The sequence below is a fragment of the Triturus cristatus genome, chromosome 8, assembly GCF_964204655.1.
Source record: "Triturus cristatus chromosome 8, aTriCri1.1, whole genome shotgun sequence".
NCBI lineage: Eukaryota > Metazoa > Chordata > Amphibia > Caudata > Salamandridae > Triturus > Triturus cristatus.
In genome coordinates, this window is record NC_140591.1 from 822,645,825 (window position 1) to 822,668,009 (window position 22,185).

General features: G+C 39.1%; 1 protein-coding gene across 3 annotated transcripts in view; it reads right to left on the bottom strand.

Moving 5' to 3' along the window:
* Nucleotides 1–22,185, bottom strand: part of LOC146805131 (P2Y purinoceptor 8-like) — a 408,946-nt gene that overhangs the window by 119,472 nt on the left and 267,289 nt on the right. For 2 of the 3 annotated variants that reach the window (XR_014967793.1, XM_085622281.1), the window contains exon 2: nucleotides 5,489–5,589. The exons of the other annotated variant lie outside the window; for it this stretch is intronic. The gene's annotated coding sequence lies outside the window, so the exon portion shown is untranslated. The remainder of the gene's footprint in view (nucleotides 1–5,488; nucleotides 5,590–22,185) is intronic. 3 annotated transcript variants of the gene reach the window in all.

The window sequence follows — 22,185 nt, forward strand, 5'->3', positions numbered from 1 at the left end:
CCTGTGGTTCAGGGCTATAGTTTCTTAGTCAGTTTTTATATAAAATGTGTTTGTACAGTAATGGAATAGTGTAAATTTGAAAGTTATTAATATACATTTATTTGTGATTCTTTTTTACAGATACAGAACAGGAGTGTTTCTCATCTGTTTGCACTCTTCTCGTGCAAGATTGTTTGGATGAAGGGTCCTTAGGTGTTTCATCATACTTGCCATGCCGCACGTGTATTTTTTATTAGGATCCCCTCGTAACAGAACTCTTTTGCAAATCTTGCACGTGACGAAGGTAGCATTGGTCTTTGTTTGCCCCTCGAGAAAAGTAGAAATTTCCACACCACTGAAGGAAAACGTTGTGGGTGTGGTGCATCCTCCAAAAATTCATCCTTAGATTCGGTGAATATTTTAAATCGACAACATTTACAGTTTTTGTAAGTTAAAGTTATAAAATTTTGTTAGCTGTATGCATTTTATATATCTGTGATTTGTATCTTGTTTTTTTTTTGAGAACAGCATGTTGTTTTTTTTTTTTAACAAACTTTGAGATTGTTTTTTTTTGCTCACTGTTAAGTGATGAGTACGATTGAAATCACTATTTTTAGTGAAATTTAATATATTCTGAGAACAGCAAAAAAGGCAAAAACATTACTTTGTGGAAATTATGCTGTGTTGTAAAAAATGTATTATTACATGTTATAATATTTTTTTCCTTTTCTTTCACAGATCCAAATTTTAAAATAAGCAATTTTTATGAATTTAGATTGGAATGAAAATGTGAAAAAATGTGTACCATTTTTTATTCCTATTACTGTGAAGGTAAGTTTAAGTAAGTCTCAATATGCAGAATGAGGAGGTCTGTAAGAAGCTACAAAGTTGAAACATGTTTCTAAAATCACTCTGTTTATACCTATGTAGTTTTGAAATCTGACCATAATCAGATATCATGTGACCTGCAAAAAAAGAGTTTTGAGGGGTTCAAAATATTTCCTTTTTTAGCTATTGAAGGACCGCGATTATTTCAATCATTCTTCTTTAAACATCTTTGCAGACAAAACTCTGTGCTTACCTTGTATCATTCGCAAGGAATTTTAAAAACGGAAATATGTCAGTTTTTGTAACATAGTTATTGCGCAAGACACTCTTTCATATTTACAAAGAGAGGAAAAGGCACTCTGTGCACTTTTTATACTCCATATAAATACAACCTCATTATGCACACCACTTTGCGTTCAAAGGGTGTTCTATAAGTGTTGTTGTGCATGATTGCAGTGAATACTCATAGAACAAGACACATGTCTAGATTTATTAGAAATCATGAATCTCGATATGTGTCTGAATGCTGCACCATTCTAAAATTAGTTTTGGAAAGCACAACAAGGAGAATTGTTTTCATTTCTCCACATTTTTATATCTTCAATGCATGCTGAAATGTTCAGCATACATTGAAGGAGAAAAATGCATTTTCTCATTGTTTTTGTGCAGGAAGGTGTGTCTTCCTGCAGAAAAACAAACAGCACATGACACAGATATCCTTGCACTATGGTGCAAGGGTGCCTGTGTCACCACATGGCTGCAGTTTAAGCAGCCGTGCAGAGAGAAGCAAAGATTTGCAACATATTTATGTACATATGTTGCATCCCTGTGCTTCGGAAGTACTACAGCACACTGTAGTTAAAGAGGTTACTGTGTGATGCTGCAGCACTTCCTCATAGTTCTGCACTTATACATTCACCATACGCTACTAATGCATTCATTCAGTCAATAACGTACTACACATACATTCATCTAAACTTTAACACACTAACAAAGAAATTTAGCTTTTTTTTTAAACCAGGAAAGTTAGTTCTTACAAGAACTTTTTTTTTCTTCTTTTATATTTTTTTTGGTTTTTCTAACAATTTTGTGATTTTTTTGGTTTTTCTGAAAAAAAAAAACGGGAGAAACCAAACAATGAACTTCAGGGAACAATAAAAAAACTAAAAAAAACTAGCAAATGTAACTTTCTTGCCGGCGGCAGATCAGATCGATCGACTGCTCACCATAGCACAAAGTCGCATTGCACTTAGTGTAGAGCACTTTTAAAAATTGAAATTGAGGACGGATGTCCAAGGTTTGGGCTGATGGATGCACTCTTGATGTGCTCGGCTGCGATGAGGTGGAAGGTGCAGGAGCAGGAGTGTTTCTCATCAGTCGGCACTCTTCTCGTGCAAGATTGTTTGGATGAAGGGTCCTCATGTGCTTCATCATACTTGCCGTGCTGCACAAGTATTTCTTGTTAGGATCCCCTCGCGACAGGACTCTTTTGCAAATCTTGCACGTGACCAAGGTGGCATTGGTCTCATTCTGCCCCTCGGGAAAAGTAAAAATTTTCCACACCACTGAAGAAAAACGTTCTTTGGGTGGTGCCTCCTCCAAAAATTCATCCTCAGAAATATGAGGAGATGCAGGTGATGCCTGCTTCCCTGGAGCCATTTTTGGTTGAAAAAAGTTGGAGCTAAGTGTAAACTTAGTGTAAAAAATCTTCTTCTCTCCAAAGAGATGGTCCTCTAAAGAAGGTCAAAGAAGAATGATTGAAATGGGTGGGGTCTTTCAATAGTTAGAAGAGGAAGTGTAATGAACCAATCAAATCTCTTTTTTTGCAGGTCACATGGGATCCGCGCACCCTGCGCTTACGCAGCACGCACCCAGCGCGCATCCGCGAAATCGAATTAAAAAAAATATAGGATTAGATGTAAAAATATATTACTTTTAAGACTAGTTTAGAGTTTGTCTTCAATTAATATTCACATGAAATACATAAATATGTTTTTTAAAATGTTAAATACTTCGCGGGATCCGCAAACCTACCGCGTCATAGACGCAGATGACGCATCGCGGAAGCGCGTAAACGTCGCATTACGTACATTGAACGTGTCGCGTATAGGCTGGGAGTCACGTACCGGTCGCATTGGAATCGCGCACTAACCACATACCCGACACATACCATGCGCGGATGCTATCGCGTAGGGATCGGGAACGGTGCGCCTAGGGTGCGCGGATCCAAAAACATGGAAAAAATATATATAAAATAAAGTTTTGAACATATAGTTTAAAAAATATTTTGAGAAATATAAAAAAATATGTTTGAAAAACCCATTAAATTCAAATAATATTTTTTAATTTGTAAAAGAATTAATTGAAAAAATAAGTTTAAAAAATGGTGATAAAAAAGTACTTAAAAAAAATATAATTAATGAAATCGACACACTGAATTTGAAAAATATACAAATCCAATCCAAATCATTAAACATGATATCTTCAGAGATAAGTTAAAGATAGGAATTAGCATTTAAAAAACCTTTGAAATTCACTGAAAAAACCATAGGTTTCATGCACGTTATAGTTAGGAATTGGCATTTAAAAAACCTTTGAAATTCACTGAAAAAACCAAAGGTTTCAGGGGCGTTATAGTTAGGAATTGGCATTTAAAAAACCTTAGAAATTCACTGAAAAAACCATAGGTTTCAGGGGTGTTATAGTTAGCTGGACATTTCCCTCGTACAAAACCCTAGAAATTCCCCTGTTATAGTTAGTTCAGCTAACTATAACTTGCGCCCCCGCAATGCACTGCTGATGACGTCACATATTACATCACTCATGACATGGTCAGTGACATCACTCATGACATCTCAAATGACATCACTGATGACATCACTGATGACGTCATCCAGTGACTGTGTGATTCTGTAAAGTTTAAATATGTTTTATATATTTATAGGGAAAGAACCTGTGGAAGAATGAGTGGGTGTACAAGTCTGTGAATGGATCCTTTTCTAGGTGCGTAACTGACTCTATAAGTGAGTCATTAAATGTATCTTACTGCAGACTAGTGACTAAACTGTGTGAATGTATGTATGTGTCTGTCTGTTGGTGTATAAGTGGCTGCATGGTTTTGTGAATAGCTATATGAGTGTCTATATGGGTTATTGATTGGTTGTCTGAGTATCTGTATGGGTGCCTGAGTGTTTGTGTGGGTAGGGTGTGTGTGACTGTGCATAGATGTGTGAGTGGGTGATTCTATGGGTGCACGGTTTTAAGAGTGCATCTGTGATGAACTGTATGGTTGAGTGAGTGCATGTATGGGTGTGTTAGGGATTGAATGTATATCTCAGTGGTACATGTGTGACTAACTACATATGTGAAAGGCAGTATATATGCTTGTAAGAGTATATAAGTGGGTAGATGTGAGAGTGTGTGATTGTGAGAGTGGCTGTATGGATGAGTGTGTGCTTGTATCAATGATTGTATAAGAGCGTAAGAATGTGGTACTATTTTTATGAGTAAGTGAACTTGAGTGTGTATATCTGCATAGGTGAGTAAATGGGAGTGTGATTAATTATTTGCATGACTGACTAAGTGTGAGAGTACCTCTATGGATGATTGGTGGTGTGTGAGTGTCTATGTAGGTGTATAAATGCATATGATAGTCTTGTAAGGAGTGACTGTAAGTATGAGTGACTGTACAGGTGAGTGAGTGCAGGTTTATGTAGTCCTAAGAGTTAATGAGTGGGTATGTACTTCTTGGTATTGGAGTATCTATGGTTTTGAGAATGGACGTCTGAAATTTTGAGTTGGTGTATCAGCGGTTAAATTAGGGTGTGAGAAGATCCAGTAATTTATCACATGGATGATGTCATCAGTGATGTCATCAGTGATGTCATTTGAGATGCCATCAGTGATGTCATCAGTGATGTCACTGACCATGTCATGAGTGATGTAATATGTGACGTCATCAGCAGTGCATTGCGGGGGTGCAAGTTATAGTTAGCTGAACTAATTATAACACGGGACTTTCTAGTGTTTTGTACGAGGGAATTTCCAGCTAACTATAACACCCCTGAAACCTATGTTTTTTTCAGTGAATTTCTAAGGTTTTTTAAATGCCAATTCCTAACTATTACGCCCCTGAAACCTTTGGTTTTTTCAGTGACTATATATATATACACAAATGCATAACCAATAAAGGCAAAAAGAAATAGCAACAGATCAAGCATTTCTCACTATTAAAACATAAGCATGATTAACACATATTAAAAACATTCATGCCAAACAGTAAAGGCATCTTTTTGGTAGAAACAGGTAGACAATGGGGAGGCGGGTGGGACAGTGTGAAATCCACAGGCAGATACTGTATCCACCAGAAAAAGCGTTACCGAAGGTAAGTAACTTGCTCTTCTGATGGATACTTCTGCCTGTGGATTCCTCACCTTTTGAATAGAATCCTCAAGCCGTACCTCACCCGGAGGAGGGTGTTCACCTGACTAGACCAAAAAATCTTGCAAAAGAGATCGAGCAATATGGCCATCCCTCCTATCCTCCGAATCCAATAATAATCGAATAATGTATAGTCGAAATTATATTGAAAATAATACTTTAAAAATACTTTTATTAATCAATTTAGACAAACACTTAAAGGAAAACTTTTATTTATAATTAATTTAAAGATATTTCATACTTTACAAATTACGCCGAAGTCGTGACCTCAGCGGGACTTTTCAAAATGGCTACCGGGATGCGCCCAGCCATCGTGGAGGGTGCGTGAAGGGTGCACAACTTCTGTATAATATAAAAAAAAAGAATGAATATAGTTTTCCTAACTAAAAATTATTCACAGTTTTTTTAATATATATATATAAAATATATAGGAGATAAAGAAACATCTTAATGAATGGCATGAACATAATTTACTCAACATTGAGGAGAAAAAATTTCTACTGAAAGAAAATCCAACAATTCCCACGATATATTTTCTGCCAAAAATTCATAAAACACTTATTAAACCACCAGGGAGACCAATTGTATCATCCTGTGATTCAATATATGAAAACATCTCTTCATACATAGACCGGTACCTTGCACCATTGGTAAAAAATCTTTCTTCGTACATTCAAGACACAAGTGACTTCTTACGGATCCTTGCTAACACATCATGGAACCCCAATTATCTTATGGCAACCATAGATGTAGTGTCATTGTACACATCCATAGAACATACCATTGGCTTAAATGCCTGTGCGTATTTTCTGCGACAAAAAAGTATACATGAATTGGAACACTCAGCCATGTTGCTTACTATGATTGAAACATGTTTAAACAACAATATATTTCTTTTCAATCACCAACTTTACCATCAATTATGTGGCTGTGCCATGGGAATTTCCTTTTCGCCCAATTATGCTAACCTCACAATGGGATGGTGGGAGAAGGAAATAGCATGGGGTCCACAGAACAACGCAGCACTAGACAAAATTGTTTTGTGGTCGCGATATATTGACGATCTGTTCTTGATCTGGAATGGAGATAAAGATGACTTCATGTCATACTTCGATACACTCAATAATAACAACATTGGATTCTCATTCACGTGCAATACAAGCCGTCAGAAAATTGATTTCCTAGATATATCAGTGTACATTGAAAATGATCAAATTGAAACTACTTTATTCAGGAAAAAAACAGCCACCAATAGCATCCTGCATGCAGACAGTTTCCATCCAAAGGCCCTACTCAGAAGCATCCCTTACGGTGAATTTATTCGCATGAAAAGAAATTGTTCAAAAGATGAAGATGCCAACAAAGAAATCCTTGAGTGTACCAAAAGATTACAAAAACGAGGTTATAAAATGAGAGATCTCAAGAAAAGCATAGACAAAGTAAAAACTAGAAGTAGAACCGATATCCTTGTCAAGAAACACTCACAATTGAACAACCAACATACCACCATCCATCAGGCAGCACCACGACTAGTACTTACATACAGCAAAGAATCGTATAAAATTCGACAAATCATCCAAAAATACTGGCCAATATTACAACAGGATCAAGATCTAGTGAACATCATTGGAACACAACCATCGATTTCATGCAAGAAGGTACAATCCATCAGAGACCTCACTACAAAGAGTCACTTCCAAACCATCCAAACTGTAGAACCAAACTGGCTCACAATACAACAAATTGGCTTCAGGAAATGCAACAATTGCAAAGCATGCAAAATTGGGAAAAACATGAGAACGCTCAAAGACCCAGAAGGCAAAACCATTCACATTCAACACAAAATAACATGTACAACGAAATTTGTAATATATGTGATTCAATGTGATTGTGGCATGCTCTACATAGGCAGCACCATCTGTATGCTGAAAAAGCGCATCTTAGAACACATTAGAGCGGTCAAAAACAGAGATCTATCATACGCCACCGCCAAACACATGCTTGCATGCCAGAAAGGTAATTGGATGAACATGTCATTTTTTGCCATCGACTCTATTGAAACAAATGAAAGGATGGGTGACCGACAAAGAAAATTACGACAACTTGAATCCAAATACATTATACGATTACGAACCAAGTACCCGAGAGGGATGAACTCGGATGAGGAACTTTATGTACATCGCTAACAGAACTCAGCCTACATAAAGACATCCTGGCATACGTATCCATTTTATAAATGCAGCTCTCTCCCCTCTCTTTTTTCTTGAAATTCAGCAAATGGTTACTGATACCTGTTGTACATTCTGTTATTAATCATTAACTTGTGAAACATATTTTTCCAATTATGAGGTTGGTCACTAATACCAGTTAACTCATTCCAATTGCCATTGACAATTGTTCAAATGCCTTTGTAATCAGAAACAGACGAATAAGTCTTTTTTCACTGTTACTAGGTGATTAATTAATTTTATTTTGTTAAAAATCCAAAAAAACTACAAATCCCAGAATTCCACGGGGCTCCAAATATTGTACAGGAAATGCTTTATAAATGCTACAGGAAGTAAAATCACCTACAGTGAACAAGGTCGACAAGGCTAAAACGCGTTGGTGTAACAGACGGGGACTCTGTTAAAACAATAAATCCTGTCAAGGTTCCTGAGTGCGAGTGTCATTTGTTTGAAAAAAAAAAAAAATATATATATATATATATAAAATAAAAAAACATAGGGTTGAGGTACATTAGACTTACAAATTTTCATTTAAAAAACCTTTGAAATTCACCGGAATAACCATAGGTTTCAAGCACGTTATAGTTAGAAATTAGCATTTAAAAAACAATAGAAATTCACTGAAAAAACCATAGGTTTCAGGCACATTATAGTTAGAAATTAGCATTTAAAAAACCGTAGAAATTAACGGAAGAAACCATAGGTTTCAGGAACGTTATAGTTAGTTAGACATTTCACTCTTACAAAACCATATAAATTCCGGCACTATAGTTAGTTCTGCTAACTATAACTCGCGCCCCCGCAATGCACTGCTGATGATGTCACATATTACATCATTCATGACATGGTCAGTGACATCACAGATGACATCACTGATGACATCTCAAATGACATCACTGATGACATCACTGATGACATCATCCACGTGACAATCTGATACACCTCATCTTACACTAGTATAACCTTTCATCACTCACTGTGAAACCATTGACACACCAATACCAGTTACTACATACTCACTCACTGATTCCTAAGTCTACACACACAACTCCCCATTGAAATACAGAATCATTTATACATACAGTCACTAATTAATAGAACACTATCAAATGCACTTATACACATATATAGACATTGACACATCGGCAGTCATCTTAGTCAGTTATGCAGTCATCCTACTCACTCATGAAAAGAATTAATCACACTTACATTTACTTACTTACACAATTATCCAACAACACCTCATTTATTCAAACACATAGTAACTCATAGTTAATATGTTAAAAAATCACCATTACAATTATACACTCATTCATATAGTTACTCTGACAATCAGTGACTCTTACACATACTTATTTATATACACCAACTCTCACATACAATGCCTTTTATTTTTTTACTTTGTTGAAGATGTAAAACTAAAACATATATTTGCTCACCAACACACAAATAAATACACTCAGTCACACAAACAACTGTTTCCACATGCACTCTTAAACCTATACACCTAGTCAATCAACCATTCACACATCAATGCATAGAGTAATACACACCCCATCCATCACACACACACTCAGTTTCCCATACAAATACTCACCCAACTAATCAATAACTAATATACACACTCATGTAGTTAGTGACCAACTGATGCAGCATATTATACAACAACAGAGACAGTGCTGCACACATTCACATAGTTTAGTTACTAATCCATGTATTAAGTGAGACACTTTTAATTACTCACTTAAACAGACAGTCAGACAGCTACTAAATCCTCCATCCAGACAGTCATATATCCACTCAATCTTCAATATAGATTGGTATATATATATATAATACATATTTAAATTTCAAACTAAACCACATTCGCTGGATGATGTCATCAGTGATGTCATCAGTGATGTCATTTGAGATGTCATCAGTGATGTCACTGACCATGTCATGAATGATGCAATATGTGACATCATCAGCAGTGCATTGCGGGCGCGCGAGTTATAGTTAGCAGAACTAACTATAATGGAGGAATTTCTATGGTTTTGTACGAGTGAAAAGGACAGCTAACTATAACACCCCTGAAACCTATGTTTTTTTCTGTGAATTTCTAAGGATTTTTAAAGGCTAATTTCTAACTATAACGTCTCTGAAACCTATGTTTTTTTCAGTGAATTTCAAAGCTTTTTTAAATGCTAATTTCTAACTATAACGTCTCTGAAACCTATGTTTTTTTAGTGATACATATATACATACATATATAAACATATATATAATCTGCATATCTACATAAATATAAATATAAATGCATGCATACATATACATATATGCATACATATGCATGTTATGTACATGAAACTTTGAAAAACACTAATAAAAGCAAAGCTAAAAAGCCACCTAATTACAAACAGAATTGCTTTAACTTAAACGAGGGCGAGACCTATTGCATTTTCAATGCTTGTTTACTTTGGTTCCATCAAGAAAGCATTCAGATGTGTCACACGGTTGCCATAAATTCTGAATGTTAGCACTCTAGTTGCTCATTAGATCACTGTAGTAAAGCTCCTGCTCACCAGGGAAGTCTGCTGCTGGTATTCCAAGTGCATGTTTCAGTCTGCATGTCAGAATTTTTTATTGAAATAGAAGAGGATTTGAGAAGTCAAAATGTGCCCTAATTTTTCTTTCTGCAGCACAAATCATACTTTCTATGGCAAACTGAACCCCCTCATTTTGTTCCTTTTTAAATTAAATGTTTTAAGAGTTACCATTTTATTCCAATCAAGATGGCTTCAGTTGTGCAATACGTTTGTCATAAAAAAGACTGCTAGAGCTCTAATTGTTCTTTAGAACACTCTCGGACATTCTGTCATTGGGCTATACTTGGGCTACATCTGGGTGATATTTGTGCTATATTTGGGCTCTTTTGTCTCTGGTGGCCATCTTGGGAGACTTATTTGTTATGAGGTTTCCTAATTTGCTCATTTACTACAGTCTCCTCAGTAGGAAATACTTTCAGTTTTCTACTTTGATTACATCAAGAAGGCATTAAGATGTGTCACACATTTGCCATAAATTCAGATTGTTAGCACTCTAGTTGCTCATTAGATCACTGTAGTAAAGCTCCTGCTCACCAGGGAAGTCTGATGCTGGTATTGAAAGTGCATGTTTCAGTCTGCATGTCACAATTATTTAATGAAATAGAAGAGGATTTGAGAAGTCACTCAAAATGTGCCCTAATTTTTCTTTCTGCAGCACTAATCATACTTTCATACTTTCTATGGCAAAATGAACCCCCTCTTCGTGAAATTTTCAAAACTCGTGGCCCGCTCTGGTCCGCTCCTATCCTGAAAGTCTCAGGGTGATTCGTCAAGCGGGGGCTGAGAAAAAAGGGGGGTCCCAAACGTGTATTCCCCATGCAATTTTCCATAGGGACCTTTAGTCGCAGTTACAGCCCGAACTGCTGAACGGAATTACACCAAAATTGGCAGAAAGGTAGACCTTGGTTCAGAGTCGTGCCTTTTGCTTACATGGGGTAAATCCGTTCAGTAGTTCCTGAGAAAATCAAAATCAAAATCACATATATATCTGGGAAGAGCCTAACCACACATCTCATCGTGAGAGCTGATTGGCTGTCAGCACTACATCCAAGAAGTGTTGGCAGCCATCTTGGGGCCAATATACATGATAGCACCTCATTAAAAAGCATTGCAGTTAATAAAAGGTTTTAAGACTTTAGTTACATTATAAATCATTTGTTGATGGTACCATACTCATTTTAGGAATTGTGGTGTGTTCTAAGGTGATTTTACCATGTGAAAAAGCTTTCTGTTGGGATATCAGGAATTATGTTTGAGAGAAAACTATTTTCTCATGCTTTTCCCACAGAGGTTTGGAAGGTGATCTATAAGCTAAACTGAGAGCATATTTTCTGTAAATTCACATTATCTTTCTCAGTCATGTGAACATGAAGTCTGACATTCTCAGTAAAACATGTACATCCAACAAGGGCAGAGACTGTCAGTTAATTCCTTTGTGTTCTACTGCAGCTTCCCAGAGTGTTCTAAGGAACAACTAGAGTGCTAACAGTCCTACATATGACAAACGTATGCACACCTGAAGTCATCTTGATTGGAATAAAGTGGTAACTCTTAAAACATTTAATTTAAAAAGGAACAAAATGAGGGGGTTCATTTTGCCATAGAAAGTATGATTAGTGCTGCAGAAAGAAAAATTAGGGCACATTTTGAGTGACTTTTCAAATCCTGTTCTATTTCATTAAAAAATTCTGGCATGCAGACTGAAACATGCACTTTCAATACCAGCAGCAGACTTCCCTGGTGAGCAGTAGCTTTACTACAGTGATCTAATGAGCAACTTGAGTGCTAACATTCTGAGTTTATGGCAACTGTGTGACGCATCTGAATGCCTTCTTGATGGAATCAATGTAAAAAACTGAAAGTGTTCCTACTGAGGAGACTGTAGTAAATGAGGAAATTAGGAAACTTCATAACAAATAAGTCTCCCAAGATGGCCACCAGAGACAAAAGAGCCCAAATGTAGCACAAATATCACCCAGATATAGCCCAAGTATAGCCCAATGACAGAATGTCCCAGAGTGTTCTAAATAACTAGAGAGCTAACAGTCTTACTTATTACAAAAGTATGGCACACCTGAAGCCATCTTGATTGGAATAAAGTGGTAACACTTAAAACATTTACTTTGCAAAGGAACACAATGAGGGGGTTCATTTTGCCATAGAAATTATGATTAGTGCTGCAGAAAGAAAAATTAGGGCACATTTTGACTTCTCAAATCCTCTTCTATTTCATTAAAAAAATTCGGACATGCAGACTGAAACATGCACTTTGAATACCAGCAGCAGACTTCCCTGGTGAGCAGTAGCTTTACTACAGTGATCTAATGAGCAACTAGAGTGCTAACATTCAGATTTTATGGCAAATGTGTGATACATCTGAATGCCTTCTTGATGGAACCAAAGTAAACAAGCATTGAAAATGCAATAGGTCTCGCCCTCGTTTAAGTTAAAGCAATTCTGTTTGTAATTAGGTGGCTTTTTAGCTTTGCTTTTATTAGTGTTTTTCAAACTTTCATGTACATAACATACATATTAGTATAGTAGATATAGTAGAGAGCGAGTAGTAGAGACTGAGTAGTGGAGAGTGAGTAGTAGAGAGTAGTAGAGAGTGAGTAGTAGCGAGTAGTAGAGAGTGAGTAGTAGAGAGTGAGTAGTAGAGAGAGAGTATTAGAGAGTGAGTATTAGAGAGTGAGCAGTAGAGAGTGAGTGGTAGAGAGTAGTAGAGAGCAGTAGAGTGAGTAGTAGAGAGTAGTAGTCAAGTCAAGTCAAGTCAAAATTGCTTTATTTCGATAGCAAATATATTCTTACAACTTTCAATTTATAAAAGCCATAAAAATATTTTAAAAAGAGACAACAATTTAGAAGAAATGAAATCCGATAAAACATTAAGTCATCAAATTCATCAATTTCTAATTGCCCTAAAGATTACAAAAAATGGTGGTAGTAAGAATGAGCTTGGGTAAGTAATATATAAAAATTCATCGCAAGCCCTTCTTCACATAAAGCCCCCTTTCCCTCCCCCACCCCCCCATTAGGTTGTTCTTGGACCAGAAATAGGGAATAAAGTGTCAGTGCATAATACCATGTGCAAATCATCAAGATGAGAATATAGAGACATAATTCATTAAAAAACTCCATGCAAAAATTTGAACCTTCCAATCCAGGCACTACCAAGATATTTGGCTACACCACAAGCAAAGAGAGACCGCACATCGGCCTTTAGAAAATGTAAAGCAGCACGGTATTCGCGCGTCTTCAACTCTCTGCAAATGGCTTTAAGCCATCTGGTTCTTATACTTATGTTAGCAGGGCAGCCAAACATGAAGTGGGCTATGGTCTCTACCGGTGTTTTACAACAGGGGCATCTTAGTGGTGTCCGATGTGGGGTGCTCCATTTCGCAGTTAACTCTCTAACCGGCAGCGAGCCTACCCTAAACTGTATATAGAGTGCTCTATCCCATGGTATTTGGATAAAATCTAAATACGGTTCTAAAAATGTGTATTGCTTGTGGAGGTAAAACTCCTCTGTCAGTCTGCCTACTCCTGAATTATTAAGCTCTTGGGCATTGACCCAAGCCCAGTAGCATCTTTTGAAGTCAGCCTTGCTAGGGGGGGTTTGTGTATCACATGCTTCCTTTAGGCCTAATGCGATAAGAGATTTTTTGAGATTGTGTATCCAACTAATTCTTTGGTTGACATCTAAGGCCATGACTTCTGTTAGCGTGGCGGCGTAGCTAGTTAATTCTGGGGTACGGCATAAGTGAGCCCAGAATAACAAGGGTCGTGTGGTAAATAAAATTCATTACCGGGACTTAATTTGATACAGAAACATAATAAAATAGCTCAGTAAAATAAGAGGCAGAATCCGTGGTATTAGAGGTTCGGAATGGGCTTTATTCCAATGATCGATTATAATCGGTTGCTCCAAGTTCCATCACCACGGAGGTTCAGGAAGTGAAGTACATACTTTATTGACAAGAAATGATTTTTATAGAACATACATTACAATGAAGTGAATGCAGTAGGCGTAACAATTGATAAGGAAAATGACGATTCATATGCGTAACCGAAAATGGGTGTAATAAGGAGTAAAAAGGAACATAATTGGTTATGATGTCATATATAGGTGGATCTATAAGATAATACTTGGCATAGATGCGCGCGCAGCAGCATGACGTGTGATTGACGTGCAACTAGGGGGTGAAGGGGACTTGACATTTAGCTCTACATGTGGAGACGAAAAGTCTGGGGGGTCAAGTCAACCTAATCCCAAATCATATCTAACATCCTATGTTTAAAGAACTATGTTATCCACAAAAGAAGGACTCTCGGACAGAATCTATTCTATACTGACTGTGCGTGCGTGTACAAGCGTCTAAGTGTCTACACTAAATGCGAGGGGGTAGGAATATTCCATGGTAACAGGGCTATGAATTACTTGCATGAGGACAGAGAAGCCGGGCCTTTTGCTCGGTAGCTGGAAGAATGTTTACTTAAACTAATAGACAGGAATGCATCGGCTAAGGAGTGAAGCAGATAATTCGAAGGTGAAATACAGTTCTTGGCAGAGAATAGGCTGATGTCAGGCTTCGTGAGCCGCGCAGAGAATGAGACAAAGTTCATGGTCACAGATGCAGGCTCAGACCGGAGTTTTCAGAGGCAGAAGGCAAGAAGAGTTTGATGACAGAATCAGGGCCTACTTGCCTGGACTGTAAAATGGCATAAGTGAACCATATAAAACCGGTGGCCTTTCATACTTAGGAATGGAATATCCAGCCTATTCATGGCGGATCTGACAGAGGACATGTTGACGGTGGACGCACATGTGTTTGCGTCTTCATAACTGGAACTGGAGGGAACATACATGTACTTGTAACATGCACATAGAACCGTTACGGTCCAAGATAGGGGACATAACTGACCAGAAAAATCCATATTTCCACATTCCCTCCTTGTCCCCTACTTGCCCGTTAAGAGATATCAATCTTCATCAATCCATTGATCTGTTCATATAACATCATTTGTTCTTCTTTCTTCTTCCGTGACGAATGAAATCTTGGTGGTGGAATACACGATGTGGCACACAGGCCACAGATCGCTGGTCCACATTGTAGACATAGACAGCAACTGAATAGTATGAGAAGGCCAATACCTAGGAAGGATAGAACTCTCCATCCCCAGGCTGATATCACACTCCAAAACCAACCGGACCAAGTCCAAGTGCCTGGGTTCTGGTGTATCTGGCTTACAATCTTATGAAGGCGAGTTATGGCTTTATATACAGATGGCGAATTTTCTGGTATGAATACGCAGCAGCTTGATCCGATGACCCTACAAGCTCCGCCCCTATCAGCCAGGATGACGTCAAGGACAAGGCGATTTTGAAGCACAACAATCCGCATAGCAGACTGCTCTTCTGTTAAATTGCCTAAGGCGGAAATAGTTTCATTCACTACTGCTTCAAGGGTTCTAGTTAATCTACGTATCAGTTTGCTATTAGTAACAGTACCTATATAGGGAAAGATGCCTTTATTAAAATCTACATACTTGTCCCATGCCGTCTCAGTATAATCGACAATTGGGAGATCTCTCCGCTCTCTGTTGTGTACTAAATGAATATTTCTATAATAATCAGGAGGAGCTAGGAAAACAGGTGGCAAAAGAAATGCAATGTAGCAGGTACCATCCCAGTCTAGAGGTAGACGCATATATGCGGTCTGACCACATATAAAGTAGGAGTGGCTCTAAATGAAGATTTGCCTTGATCACTGAATTCTACTATAGTAGTGCATTTACTATGGCCCATATGTATGGAACCAACCTTTCTTACACACAATTCACCCTTCGCTGGGAATACTGACATGGTTGGTAAAACTAGTTCAACTTCGGATTTGACATTTAGAATCATGAGATTAGGTGTAAAGTTACCTAATCCATATACTTCATTTTCTAGATCAGTTCCTGTTCCTTTGGGGCGACCCTCCTTGTCAGGGTAACAGACTTTGAATAAAACTAGGTTCAGATTTCCCCATACCCACTGGTCTTGATAAACTGCTGTGTCTGAGTCTATGGAATTCATTAAACTAAACCATGCTCCACAGGAGCCATTATGTGTAAACGGATGTGGGAAGAAAGGCAGGACTCCTTCATAATTCTGATAGGGAGGGAGCCGGCCACACACCCAACAATTAGTTGCATTACTAGTCTGATGGGAATGGTGTAACATACTAATGAAAGTGTTATTGTGCAGCGCAAGTCTATAAGAAAATTCATGCGGCGGTAGGTCACTAAAAGAGTGTTCAGCAGTAATATTGTAAACGTTTCTGGCAATAGGGTAATATATGTGCAACAATATACTTGCAGTAATTATTAAAAGACTTAAGAAAAACAAGATTAATAATGTCACTATGCAATGGCTACGCAGTGATTTACAATACGCCTGTCGTTTCATCATTTTTCGCGACTGTCCATGATTCAGGTCTAGGGGATACATGTCGGAGACAGATTCAACCGCTTCACCTTGGAGAGGACTTAAACAATCAAATCGTCCGACGGTTTGGGTCTAAGTTTCAGCTTATAAAGTTCCTTACTGGTGGCTTCAGCCAAAGGTAGTTTTGAGTCAATGGGTGAGGACACACGAGGTGGGCTGTTTACATCTGAAGGAAGTCCATGAAATTTCTTGATATGACTTGAATGCACCCATCCTTTCCTGCCCTCGATCTTCACGGCTGTCCTTGTGGTCAGCAGGACCAACTGGGGTGTCTTCCACCTGGGCTCCAGCTGAGTCTTTCGGTCGAAATTTCTCACAAGCACAAGGTCCCCCGGAACTACGTCATGGGGTTTCACCTCAGTATTGTCGGGAAAGGCTGCAGCTACCTGTGAACGACAAGATTGTAGTGCAGACATCAAGGAAGCCAAGTAATCTGTCAGCATATTACAGTCAATATCAGTTATTTTGCGTGGTATAGGCGTCCCCCACATATTTGGTGGTCTGCCGAAGATCACCTCATACGGGGATAGCCCTGTTCGAGAGTGTGCTACCATTCTCATGTAAAAGAGTGCAACTGGTAACGCTACTACCCAGTCGACACCTTTCTCTCTGCATATTTTGGGCAATCTGATTTTCAGTATCTGATTATGTCTTTCTACGAGACCTGCTGCTTCGGGGTGTCGGACACAGTGGAATTTCCACTGATATCCTAACAGAAGTGAAACATGTTTCATTAGTTCGAATGAGAACGGCTGGCCGTTATCTGAGTGAACAACACGTGGTAAACCGTATCGTGGGAAGAATTCTCGAACTAACTGTTTGGCAGTAGTCGGGGCAGTGTAATCTGAAACCGGGTATGCCTCCGTCCAACGGGACAGAGCGCAGACAACTACGAGAACATATTTGAATCCTCGACATCGTTCCATCTGGATATAATCCATCTGGAGTACTTCAAAAGGGTGATTAGGAGGATGAAATCCACCCTGTTCTACGGGAACGCTTTTTCCTGGGTTGAACTGGCAACAGATCATACAGGTACGGACCTTTTGTTTGGCTGCTGCTCGCAAATGTTTATTGAACCAAATGTGTTGAATGCTGTCTAGCATAGCTTTTTCTCCTAGATGTGCTGGACTATGTATAGTGTTAACTATAACTTGGACCATTGAATCAGGAAGGAACCACACAGACTTTTCCTTCATCATCCATCCTTGGTCCGTTTGGATCCCTCCTAATTCAGTCCATTTCTTTATTTCGTCTGGTGTAGCATGTGTCTGTATGTCAATTACGTCAAGGGTAGGATCTTTAACTGTCATACAATGTGTCGGCATCGGGACTATTGTCTTTGTCATGTCGGATGTTTGAGTTTGAGCAGTCTGTTTAGCTGTTCTGTCGGCTAGATCATTGCCTTGAGAAATGATATCAGTAACCTTCGTATGAGCCTTACATTTCATAATTGATATTGCAGTGGGTAGATGTATTGCATCTAATAAGGCATGAATGAGGGGTCCGTGCAGAATGTGGGCACCGTGGGAAGTTAAATAACCTCTCTCTCGCCATAGCACGCCGAAGTCATGTACAACTCCGAATGCATAACGTGAATCAGTGTATATGTTGACTTTTTTATTTGTGGCTTGAATACAGGCTTGTGTCAGAGCGATGAGCTCTGCGGCTTGAGCTGACAAAGTATTTATGCGATCAGTTTCAATTATTTCAGTGTCTGTTGTGACTGCGTAAGCAGCCACCAACTCTCCTGTATTTGTTCTCATACATGAACCATCTACATACAATGTCAGGTCTGGGTCTGACAATGGGACATCGGTTAAGTCTTGTCTAGGTTTCGTCGTTATTGTAATAACTTCAATACAGTCATGGGCTAGTGGGTCTGTTCCGGTTACTGGCAAAAGTGTGGCAGGATTCAATGTGTTACAGCGTCTGATTTCTATATGTGGCTGAAACAATGTAAGTTCGTACCCTGTAAGTCGCGCTATAGTCAAGTGTTGTGTTTGCGTTCTATTTACAAGAACCTCTACTGCGTGTGGTACTTGAACTGTCAATGGATGTCCTAACACTATGGCGTCGCTCTGCCTTATTGCTAAAGCTGTCGCTGCTACTGATTTTAGGCATGCAGGCAAAGCCTGGGCTACGAGATCTAATGTACTAGAAAAATAAGCACATGGTTTGTGTGCTCCTGCTTGTTCCTGTGTGAGTACTGACAAGGCAGTACCTTTGCGTTCTGTAACAAAGAGTGTAAACTGTTTTCTGTAACATGGCGTTGCTAAAACAGGTGCTTGACATAAAGCTTTCTTTAGGCTTTCAAAAGCTTGTGTATGTTCCTGAGTCCAAGGGAGAACAGTCGATGTGGCTGCCTCCTGTGTTGTCAACTGAATGAGTGGTTTTGCTAGAAATGCGTACTGAGGGATCCACTGCCTGCAATATGAAGTGAGGCCTATGAAAGCCCGCACCTCCTTTTGTGTCTTGGGTATTGGCATGTTAGCTATTAACTGAATGCGGTCGGGTGTAAGCTGCCTTCCCTCCTTGGACAGCGAGTGTCCAAGATAAATAACTCGCTGGACACAGAATTGCAGCTTAGAAGGGGACACCTTGTGCCCCTTTTCGGCTAGAAATTGTAAAGCTGTCAGTGATGCTTTTTCACATTCCGGTTCGCTTCTCGCGGTGATCAGCAGATCATCGACGTATTGAAGCAGAGCAGTGTTAACTGGCATGTGGATACTGTCGAGTTCTCGTTTCAGTGCTTGGCTATAGATGCTGGGGCTTTCTGTAAATCCTTGAGGTGCGCGTGAGAATTTAAAGCTACGCCCATTTAAACTAAATCCGAACAAATATTGGCTTTCCGGATCTATTGGGACGCTGAAAAAGGCATTCTTGAGATCGATTACAGTAAAGAATGTCGCTTCGGAATCAATAGCTGTCAGTAATGACGAGATATCTGGGACCACAGGAAATTGTGGCACAATGCATTTGTTTAATTCGCGCAGATCAATAACCAATCGATATACTGGCGGGGCCTTTGGATCTGTTCGTTTAAGAATCGGAATTATCGGTGAATTACATACATTGGAGTCTGTTTCTACAACTACTCCTTGGGTAATGAGCTCGTCAATGATTTGTAGTAAAGCCACTACAGCATCTGGTGGTAACTTGTATTGTCGCATTCGTGGTAGCACCACTCCTGCCTTTAATGTGACTCGATATGGTGTAATATTCATGCATCCAACATCAGTAGGGCCTTGTGCCCATAGATGTGTAGGTAAAGTCTGCAGTCGGGGATCCATGTCTCTAGACACATAGTGACCTTTAAAATCACGTAAAAACAACCTTACTCCTTCCGGAGAACTACATATTATAGCTCCTAGAGCTTTCAGTGTTTTTATTCCTAACAGATTTTCTGGACATGATTTAGTAAGCAATAAATCTGTAGTTCGGGTCAAAGGTCCTATCGTAAGTGGGAGAGGCTGTGACACTTCATTAACAATAGGTTTTCCTGAAAAACCAAGGGAAATATTCTGTGAGCCTGAGAGGGGTGCCCCTGGAACTTCACTACGTTTTATGGTTGTTCGACTTGCCCCTGTATCGAGTAAAAAATTTCTGTCTTGGCCTAATAATTCACTATGTACATAAGGTCCTTCTTGATCTACAGGGATCTCGATAAGGGGTAAGTCAACTTCCCTCTCTAGGCTTGTTCATGCGTATCGTTGATAATCAGGATAGTCGTACTGTGCGGTCTGGTACAGTTGTCGTGTCGTGGTTTGCGTGGCAGCAACAGGCAGCGCTGGTGCAGCTGGCACAAACTGTACAGGCTGTGGTGGAGCTGGCATGGACTGTGCATGCTGCGGAGCTCCTTGTTCATTCTGGTCCTGTCTAGGTGGCCGTGGTCTTTCTTGTGTTTTACCTATAGTGATATTATGTTTCAAAACTGGACAATCGTGTACGTAATGTCCTGGTTTTTTACAATAATTGCATGTCCCTTTTACAGGTCCTGCTGAATCACCGGAATGTGTCATACCCTTTTTATGTCCTTCAGCTGGAACTGTCTGAGAAACTAGCATTTTCATTTTCGTATCTTTCATGCATCTGTGTTCATGTTCTTGTTCCTCTCTAATTCTATTGTGATGGTACTGTAACATTTGTAACATTTGTGACGGAGTGTTACCTTGCCAGGTACTCTCGAATTTTAATACTCTATTCTTTACTTGGGGCAGGGCATTTTCTACTAATTTTGTTACAAACAGATGTGGGTATGATTCGCTACTTGCTTTTAGGCCACTATTTATACCAAAACATTTTTCAAATCGGGCATAGTAATCACTAGTGTCTTCATCTTGCTTCTGCTTACAGGCTGAAATTGTACCCCAATCTTCCTTTTTCGTAGTTAATAAACGTGGCAGTACCTGTACTAATAAACCTGGTAGTGCTTTAGTTTTATCCCCAAGTCCTGCTCCTGCAGTTCGGGCCTTTTCTTCCGCTTCTAATACTGACCATTCTATCTTTTGGTCTCCTACCTCCCACTCTTTTTCCCTGAGTTTCTCATAAATGCCAGCAGGCATCAATACCTTTAATATTGTCATAATGTCGGGATAGGTATACTCTCCCATGAGTAACATGTCTTTAATTTCTCGGTGAAAACCCGCTGGATCTTTGTCATGACTGGGTACCACTTTCTTCATTTCTAACAATTCTATTTTCGATATGGGCGTATATACAAATACGCGCTTAAACTCGTTGTCCTCGCCCTTTATTGGGTGCACTTCTCGTAAGGGATTCTGTCTATCCATGTAATACGTGGTTCTTTCCTTGATGGGCAATGAGACACGGTCTGAACATACAAAAAGAATATACTGCTTTCTTGATTCTAGAATTTCTTTAATTAATTTAGTACCTGAACCTCTCCATCTATTCATAAGCAATTCAGTCAATATGTCAGGTAAGGGACCAGGGTCCGAATGCTGACTCTGATATAGTATAATGAGTTGTTGAATCATATAAATCCCAGCTAACCGCTGTTCATCTGGGGTGAGATTCAAAAATGTGCGTGCTACTGTATCATCACTATATTTTCCGGGACTGTCCACCCAATGGACAGCTGCCCTAGCTAAATCTTGTTCATCCATAGAATCGAGGAAATGATAACCCCTTCGTTCTCGGAGTAGTTTGTCGGCGGCTTGGAACGAATGCTCGTTAGACCTGATGTTAATTATAGGTATTTGGAAATTCCTGTTATTATCTGGACATATCGGACGTATCGGGTCAATAGGACATCTATTACTATTACAAGATCTTCCTCTACCTACATAGGCTATGGTGTCTGACTGTCCTGCGGGCAGTCCAGACCCTTCCTCCTCGTTTTGTTCGAACTCGTCTACCGCTAATCTTTCTTCGTGTAGGCGTTCTATTTCTTTACGGATCTTTCGGCCCATGGCTATTATACAATTTTGCTTATCATGTCTACCTTCTGATATATTCTGGCTCCATCTGGTAAGAATTTGCATTGCTTCCGGGTCTACCCCCGGTCGGTCTTCATTTCTGATCACACAATTTATGAGGAAACGTAACAGTTCCCCCTGTATCTCCACTTTCTGGTATTCCATAGCTCTGTTAATACATTCTGGATCTC